Genomic DNA, 8,831 nt, shown 5'->3' with positions numbered 1-8,831 from the left:
CATCATTTTATCAGACTTAAATTATGATTAGTCATGAAAAAATGCTCTTTGGTTACTTGTTTCTGCGCTATCATTTGCTCATACAGTGAATGCTTATATTAGTTGCACTGAGAGAATATTTTCTTTCACTGCCAGGTTTTTAAACAGTTATTCTTTCAACTACTATTCACCAAGATAGGTAGATAAATACAACACTGGCAAGCGTGTTACCACTCAACACTGCTTCCTGATGACTGAAAGCAGAGTCAGTAGGACTCTTGCAGTCACATCACGGTTAGGTGTGGTAAGTCAGCAGAAACAGGGAAATAAACAAAGGACTGACTCTGAGTTCCAATAACGATGCCTAATTTGCATGTTTTCTTGTCACTTTTAATGCAAAGTTTTCAATATGAGTTATGGCTGCTGGTCTGTATCGTGTCAGTTGTTCCCCAGCTGTTCACACTATCAGTGTGTGTGTGTGTGTGTGTTAATCTGCTGCAGTTGTCAGATGAATGGATTAATGGCTTTTCAGCATGACTCAGTCGCTGATCAAACATGACTTCTGTTGAGTAAGTGTGTGTGTGTCTGACAGGCTGGCTGAGTTGGTTGCAGTGATCTATGAGGACTGAATAGCTGGTTGTATAATGACAGAGCACACTGTGGCCTTCAGTAAATTGAGGATGTAAGTAGTGGAGGATGAAGTTTAAGATCATGCTACACTGTTTGAATGTGTGTGGGATTTAAGGCTATTTGAAACAGGAGCTATTCGTTTTAAGGAGCCATGTTAATGAAGTTAGTGGCCTGACATTGATTAGATTGTCATTTTCTGGAGCTCATATCAGTTTTTGTGTGAGCATCATTTGTTCTTGTGCTCAGGTTCCAAAGAATGAGGCTTGACTGGTACTTGATACCAGCACTTGCATCCTAATATACACACAATACCACAAATTTTCAGGTTGCTTCCTTCTGTTTTGTTTTCCTTCCTGGAAAACCACTCAGCATTCCTGAGTGCAATCAGCTGTGCTATCTGCTCTGAGCGACTGTACTTAAGCACACTGACGCTTTGAGCTGAATGCCATCGACAGAACGTGTACAAATGCTAACACATTGATGTTTAGCAGGTTTTATGTTTCCTAATGTTTACTATCTTAGTTAAGCATGTCAACGTGTCGATATGTGCCAAACACAAATTACAGCTGAGGACAATGGGATTGTCATCAAGCACTGGATAAATAGAAACCAGACAACAGACGAACATTGCATCCCTCAAGCCATGTGTGCGGCAAGGCTAAAAATGCTCCAGAGTTCAAATACCTGTCACTACCAGTTCAAATAGTCTGTAACTTCACTACATGGAACTCTCCCATCCCTTGGACTACAAAACATGGCCGACTGTTGGATAAAGATCACAGTGTACAGGTAATCAGAGGTGAGGGATCATTTTTTTCAATGAGGAGAAGGAGGATAGAGCGAGACAGACGCAGCAGGTCTAAGCAGTATGCTAGGCATGTATGTACCAGGAACCGATGATGAGAATACAGTCTGGACTTACAACAAGGATGAACCATCGGGGACATCCCAGTGGGTCTCTTCTATGTGGCTGGGCTGTCCGATCATTTAGGCACTTACCCACAAATGTTTCAATAACATGCTCTATAACACTCTGAAACATTTGTTTTTCTGTTGTTGTTTTTTTTCTATTTTATGCACCTAAGAACATTGGTGATATTGGTTTCTGAGCATCGCTGAACTGCAAGAGACTGACGCCCAGTACTGTGCCTGAACGCATCCTGTGTAGACACAGATGGAGTTCTGGAGCTTTAGCTGCAGTTAGCTGTGCCACTTAGGTGCTTCTTTCACTATACAGGTTGTAAAGACTTGGTTTAAGTTGATTTACAAAGGGTAAATCAACTTAAACCAAGTCAGTAAGCTCAAGCTTTTTTTCCATTATAACACAGTATAGCTATGCTTCTAATATGTACTTTACACTGTAAAAGGAAAACACTGGTATTGTTGGACATGCATTGCTTAATTTAGGAACTTCAACTGTCCTCCATCCCCTTGTTCCTTTCACTTTACAGTCCTCAGTGTGTCCTGCATGTCCTGACAGCTCCAGTCAGCATGGCCAAAGGTAAATACAGGCAGCAGCATTAGACTAAGTATGGCCTTTACCCAGTCTGTTCTTGTCCAGTAGAGACAGAGACAGAGAGAGAGAATGTTAGCATACAGGACCTGTAGGAGTGGCCAAACAAGGACTGTCAGATCAGTTCCTGCAGAGCGATACCACTCAGATCCTTCCTGCATTCCTCAAAACTCCTCAACATAGCAACATATTTTACAGCCCACAGCAAGTCATGTGCTTTGTTCAAGCATGAATGTGTATGTATGTGTGTGTGTGTGTGTGTAAAAGAGAGAGAAAGGCAGGAATTGTTTTTTAGCCGCCCTATGTCTCCAAATGTTTGTGTGGTGACGATCTCATATTGAGTTAAAGTGGATTCACAAATACAGGATGATGATAGATTTGGGACTTGGTTTTATGGTTAGGACTCTTTTCAGACTGGGTAATTGTAGTGAATGTAATCATGCACTGTAGTTGGTATAATAAAAAAAACAATCAAAAACAAAACAAAATGTTGCTCTAGCATGTATGTCGGTCCCAGTTTAGACATCTTTATCTCACCACTGATTTATCTTTTTTTGAAAGCCTGAAATGCATTACATCTGAATAACACGCAAAGCCTTTCAGACTTTGTCAGTTGCTTCCTTTCACTTCAGTTCTTTGACTCGGTCACCGCTGTTTGACTGATTCAACATTTGGTTAGTCACAGCTCAGCAGGGTCCCAAATCCAAACTGACCAGCCTGCTCCAAGTTGTCTGTGTGCAAGCAAACGGTGTTGAAATAATGAGCTCATAACTGCAAGGAGGAGGAAGACAGAGGCCCAGGGCGTGTATGAGCTTTGTGTGTGTGTTTAGGGAGGAGTGATCTCTTCCTACTTAATGAATTCATCCACTCAAGAAGAATATCCCTTCTGCCACAGCTCTTGCTGTTTCTCAAGTTTTAAAGATATATTTGCACTAATTAATCACTTTTGTACCTTGCCAGTCGGAAAATGATTGAAGAGTAATGATAGCTCTTATATATAGCAATGATACTGACTGTGAGTGAACAAGCTGTTAAGTTACGTTGTTAAGTTAGATTTGAGTGAACTGTTGGATGGAGATCTGCGCTCCTTCACACTCCTCCCCTCAGCTCGTCAGCACTTTTTGCCAGTTTGTTTTGATGCGGTGACCTGCAGCTTTACTGTGTCATTTCACTTTAACAGTTTCCATCAACCTAATTTTCAGAAGCAGCAAGCAGCCATTGTTCTGGTAAAACCACTGTAACAAGTTTGCAAGTAGCTGCTGAACGTAGCAGAGCATTTAGAATTATTGCTATAGGGATGAATATTTCACTCAAGAGCCCATGGAGGCCAGAGCAGTGCTCGGATAGGAGAGAAAATTAGATTCATTAGGTCGACATCAACACAACTCCAAACGCTTGCAAATGTTGTACCATATGTGCCAAAATCTTTCATTTCTGCTGCCAGTAGTTTTCTGATCCTGGAATGTCGTTACTAATTTGTTTCACTGTGGCAGTCGGTCTAAATAAAATGCAAATTAGGAAGGTGTTGGAAGTCTGACTGAGCTTATGAGTAACGTTTTTTTGGGGGACCCCAACTGGGTGAAGAGGGGGAGAGACAGTCAGAGAGAAAAAGAGATAATGGCCGGTGGGTGTTCGACAGGATGGGGGGGGCTTGGAAATTGAAATTTGCACAACTGAGCAAAGAAAACGTGGGTGGGAGGTGGGGTGGGCCTCTATTCAGATTCTCCCAGGCCATGTGAATAGAGAAGACAGAGCGACAGAGAGGGAATGTGAGTGTGAATGGGTGAGTTCTCGGTGCTCCTGTGTGCCAGCGCTACACAGTAGTGTTGAGTTGGCACAGAGATGTCATTGTCAGAGACTAACGAGCTGAGGGGCAACTTCATTCTTCCACCCCAAATGAGCATCTGTTTACCGAGTTTACTGAGTGCGTTTACCCTCTAAATACAAGCTGACAGTAGGGTGTCTATTCGCTGTGATGTCAGTCTGTTACGGGGTTTTTTTTATGACTATTGATGACCAGCTCCTCCACGTTATTCACTTCCTGTGTGAAAGACAACAAAGCAGTTTGAATGATGTCATCTTTATTGCTCAGTTAGGCTGTGAAAAACCAACAGATCACGTGACATATACCAGTAGCCTTAATCATCTAAAGAGAGCGTACACCAACTTGTGTTCTTCTAAGTTCACACTTGGCAACATGAATGGGAGTATATATGAGTATGTTAAGACAGTGGTATTCTTCACACTCTTCATGCAAAACAGCTCACAAAACGCACCTTATGAAATGAGTGTATCAAGAATATTTCATATTTTTCACTCTATGGGACATCTTTCTGTAAATTTCTGTAATATGATGTCAGTGCATCAAATGCTGTTTCATTAGGTTTTGCTCATCGATCATCCATCCATCCATTCATTTTTTATATTGCTTTATCCATCAGGAAAACTAGTGTATGTCCCAAAATGTTGAACTATTGCTTCTATAGTTAAAGTTTGCATGTTTGTGAATCCATCTATCAATTTTCTATACCAGATATCTATGCAGGGCCGCGGGGGTTTGGAGCCTATCCCAGCTGATTACAGGTGAGAGGTGGGGTTCATCCTGGACTGGTCGCCAGAGTAGCCAGTTAACCTAATGTGCATGTTTTGGGGATTGTGGGAGGAAGCCGGAGAAGTACCCGGAGAAAACCCACCCAGGCACATGCAAACTCCACACAGAAGGGCCCAGACCGGGATTCGAACCTGCAACCCTCTTGCTGTGAATGCAACTATCACACCGCATGATCATAGATCAAAGATCGAAGATGTATAAAAGTTTAATTGAGCTGAAATGTAACTATCCTAATACACCAAAAAAAAATACACAGAAGAAAACTAAATGCTGTTTGACATGCAGTTCCTCTTCTTTCTGCTTCTACGATACCCCTGTTAGTTACTGACTTTGGAGCTAAGTATGACCAAACTGAAACTTAGCATGTGAAGACATCACATAGCAACTCACTTTCTGTTATGAAGGTTATTTCAGACATCTGACCAACCCAGGCAGAGCGGAGGAAGCGATGCAAGGAGCCTATCAAGAAGCATTAAATTTTACACTCTGGGATTGTATTCATGATGCTTTTTCCTGATTCAGAGTGACTGATAAGGTTAACTGGCCAAATAAACTTTACAGAGTCCATTTGTATCTTCAGAACTGGTCTCAGATGAGCCAAAATTTAATAATCCATAAATATAAACCCGCGTTAAGAGGATGTTAGTTTAAGTCCAAGAAGGCAGAAGACAGAAACAATTGACAAGAGATAAACATTTTCATATCTTGCTCTCTCCTCAATTCGTGAGCCATCTGTGATGAATTTAACAACCAAGGATTCTTGTCTTATACTTTGCCCAGTATTGTATCATAATGTTGTACTGTGTGTAGTGTACCCAGTCATACTGTTCTATGTCTTATAGGGTACTACTTGATGTTATATATTATGTCATATTATAATGTAACAAGCCGTATCACATTGTAGTGTGTCTAAATGTCTCTTTAAAATGTGATGAATTAAAATGCAAGTTAGCGTATGACATTATATTTTGTCAAATTATATTGATCGTGGATACAAGGATAAATGTACACCTCTGCAGATGTCCTGTGAGCCAACACCACTAAAAACATTACAGCTTTTTCACATGTCATGCCATAGTGTATGTATTATGGTGTAGTGGTATATGGTATAGTGTATATTGTTTTGCATTGGGTGTATTGTCTTTTGTCAATATACATCACTTCACAACATATACAGGATCATTATATAGTTAAAGATATGATATGTATCTTATAGAATCATATCACAATGTTGCCTAATGTTTCATACTGTGTGTGTCATAACCGTTTTCGTGTCATGTCGTTATTCCTGTGAGTGTCACATGTCTGCTTCACTCTACCATCAGCCTACACAGCAGCTCCACTCACCCTCATCTCAGTGTTGTACCTTCAGGCAGTACATATCTCCTTTCCTCCTCCCTTCTACATTTTTTCCTCTTTTGTCTTCCCCTGTCAAGCCACAGCAGTATCAGACAAAACTCTGTTTTCTGACCCCCTTTCTTGCTGTCTCAAACTATTACTGTCCTTCTTATTTTCATCTTTCTGCTCATTGCAGTTACTAATACAGTGTGCACATCTATTTCCTGCTAAAGATTCTACTCTCATTTTAATTAAACTATAACTCTCTGCTCTGCATGGATCAGTGACAACCAGTAAAATAGTTATTCATTTATTGAACCTGCCCTGGTGGCATGTTGTACTGTAGCCATGAGGTTACAGTGAAAGGTCAACTGCCTCTGCGCACAGAGCTTTATAATAGAAATGAGAGTGACGGTGCATTTTAATGGGAGTCTGAATGACTCCAGGAACAGTTTTAGTAATATCACTGTAGATCAAGATATGGGTCAGCTGAAGAGCTGTCTAGGGAATCAGGCACTGATCTGTAAGCTATGACTTCACATGTGATTCATGATGTCAGGCCTATTGTATGTTTAACTCAAACTGGATACACACAAATAGCTTTTGTCTAATTTTTTAATGCCAGCCTAGATAGTCATGAACTGTTACATTTCCAAAACGCGCAAGGCCACGTTTGGGGGCTTAAAAAAGTCACCCACAAAGGCATTGGTGGTTCAGTGGTAGAATTCTCGCCTGCCACGCGGGAGGCCCGGGTTCGATTCCCGGCCAATGCAATCATGTTTAGTTACCTCAGGAAGAAAATTCAGTGAGGAATACAGCGCTACAGTATGACAGACTTAGCATTACTAGTCGGATAGCAATGTTTTTTTAATGCGATGCCAAAATTAAAATACCAGCCTAGATATTCAAAAACTGCGTTAAAAGATCAAAACAACTATTAACTCCAGATGATGAGACTGTTGAGAACTATTATTACTCCAAATGAAACTGGCCACTGCCCTTACGCGGCAGATGAGATTTCACCACTGAATCGAATTTTATTGCGCAGTGTGTCCTCAGTCCTGACTTGAAGAACCCCCAGAATCAGGCGAATGCGCCTGTAGCCCGCAAGGCCGCGTTTGGGGGCTTAAAAAAGTCACCCACAAAGGCATTCGTGGTTCAGTGGTAGAATTCTCGCCTGCCACGCGGGAGGCCCGGGTTCGATTCCCGGCCAATGCAATCTTGTTTAGTTACCTCAGGAAGAAAATTCAGCGAGGAATACAGCGCTACAGTATGACAGACTTACCATTACTAGTCGGACAGCAATGTCTTTTTAATGCGATGCCAAAATTAAAATACCAGCCTAGATATTCAAAAACTGCGTTAAAAGATCAAAACAACTATTAACTCCAGATGATGAGACTGTTGAGAACTATTATTACTCCAAATGAAACTGGCCACTGCCCTTACGCGGCAGATGAGATTTCACCACTGAATCGAATTTTATTGCGCAGTGTGTCCTCAGTCCTGACTTGAAGAACCCCCAGAATCAGGCGAATGCGCCTGTAGCCCGCAAGGCCGCGTTTGGGGGCTTAAAAAAGTCACCCACAAAGGCATTGGTGGTTCAGTGGTAGAATTCTCGCCTGCCACGCGGGAGGCCCGGGTTCGATTCCCGGCCAATGCAATCTTGTTTAGTTACCTCAGGAAGAAAATTCAGTGAGGAATACAGCGCTACAGTATGACAGACTTACCATTACTAGTCGGACAGCAATGTCTTTTTAATGCGATGCCAAAATTAAAATACCAGCCTAGATATTCAAAAACTGCGTTAAAAGATCAAAACAACTATTAACTCCAGATGATGAGACTGTTGAGAACTATTATTACTCCAAATGAAACTGGCCACTGCCCTTACGCGGCAGATGAGATTTCACCACTGAATCGAATTTTATTGCGCAGTGTGTCCTCAGTCCTGACTTGAAGAACCCCCAGAATCAGGCGAATGCGCCTGTAGCCCGCAAGGCCGCGTTTGGGGGCTTAAAAAAGTCACCCACAAAGGCATTGGTGGTTCAGTGGTAGAATTCTCGCCTGCCACGCGGGAGGCCCGGGTTCGATTCCCGGCCAATGCAATCTTGTTTAGTTACCTCAGGAAGAAAATTCAGCGAGGAATACAGCGCTACAGTATGACAGACTTACCATTACTAGTCGGACAGCAATGTCTTTTTAATGCGATGCCAAAATTAAAATACCAGCCTAGATATTCAAAAACTGCGTTAAAAGATCAAAACAACTATTAACTCCAGATGATGAGACTGTTGAGAACTATTATTACTCCAAATGAAACTGGCCACTGCCCTTACGCGGCAGATGAGATTTCACCACTGAATCGAATTTTATTGCGCAGTGTGTCCTCAGTCCTGACTTGAAGAACCCCCAGAATCAGGCGAATGCGCCTGTAGCCCGCAAGGCCGCGTTTGGGGGCTTAAAAAAGTCACCCACAAAGGCATTGGTGGTTCAGTGGTAGAATTCTCGCCTGCCACGCGGGAGGCCCGGGTTCGATTCCCGGCCAATGCAATCTTGTTTAGTTACCTCAGGAAGAAAATTCAGCGAGGAATACAGCGCTACAGTATGACAGACTTACCATTACTAGTCGGACAGCAATGTCTTTTTAATGCGATGCCAAAATTAAAATACCAGCCTAGATATTCAAAAACTGCGTTAAAAGATCAAAACAACTATTAACTCCAGATGATGAGACTGTTGAGAACTATTATTACTCCA

General features: G+C 41.9%; 5 non-coding genes across 5 annotated transcripts; all 5 read left to right on the top strand.

Moving 5' to 3' along the window:
• The first annotated feature begins 6,773 nt into the window (after positions 1 to 6,773).
• On the top strand, positions 6,774 to 6,844 carry trnag-gcc. Its single transcript has one exon. It is a non-coding gene; the product is annotated as a tRNA-Gly (tRNA).
• A 374-nt stretch (positions 6,845 to 7,218) lies between these two features.
• Positions 7,219 to 7,289, top strand: trnag-gcc. Its single transcript has one exon. It is a non-coding gene; the product is annotated as a tRNA-Gly (tRNA).
• A 374-nt stretch (positions 7,290 to 7,663) lies between these two features.
• Positions 7,664 to 7,734, top strand: trnag-gcc. The gene has a single exon. It is a non-coding gene; the product is annotated as a tRNA-Gly (tRNA).
• A 374-nt stretch (positions 7,735 to 8,108) lies between these two features.
• On the top strand, positions 8,109 to 8,179 carry trnag-gcc. The gene has a single exon. It is a non-coding gene; the product is annotated as a tRNA-Gly (tRNA).
• A 374-nt stretch (positions 8,180 to 8,553) lies between these two features.
• Positions 8,554 to 8,624, top strand: trnag-gcc. Its single transcript has one exon. It is a non-coding gene; the product is annotated as a tRNA-Gly (tRNA).
• Positions 8,625 to 8,831: the final 207 nt, after the last annotated feature.

Source organism: Scatophagus argus, chromosome 7 (assembly GCF_020382885.2).
Source record: "Scatophagus argus isolate fScaArg1 chromosome 7, fScaArg1.pri, whole genome shotgun sequence".
NCBI lineage: Eukaryota > Metazoa > Chordata > Actinopteri > Scatophagidae > Scatophagus > Scatophagus argus.
The sequence above is the reverse complement of the archived record's forward strand: the minus strand, read 5'-3'. Positions and strand labels throughout refer to the sequence as shown.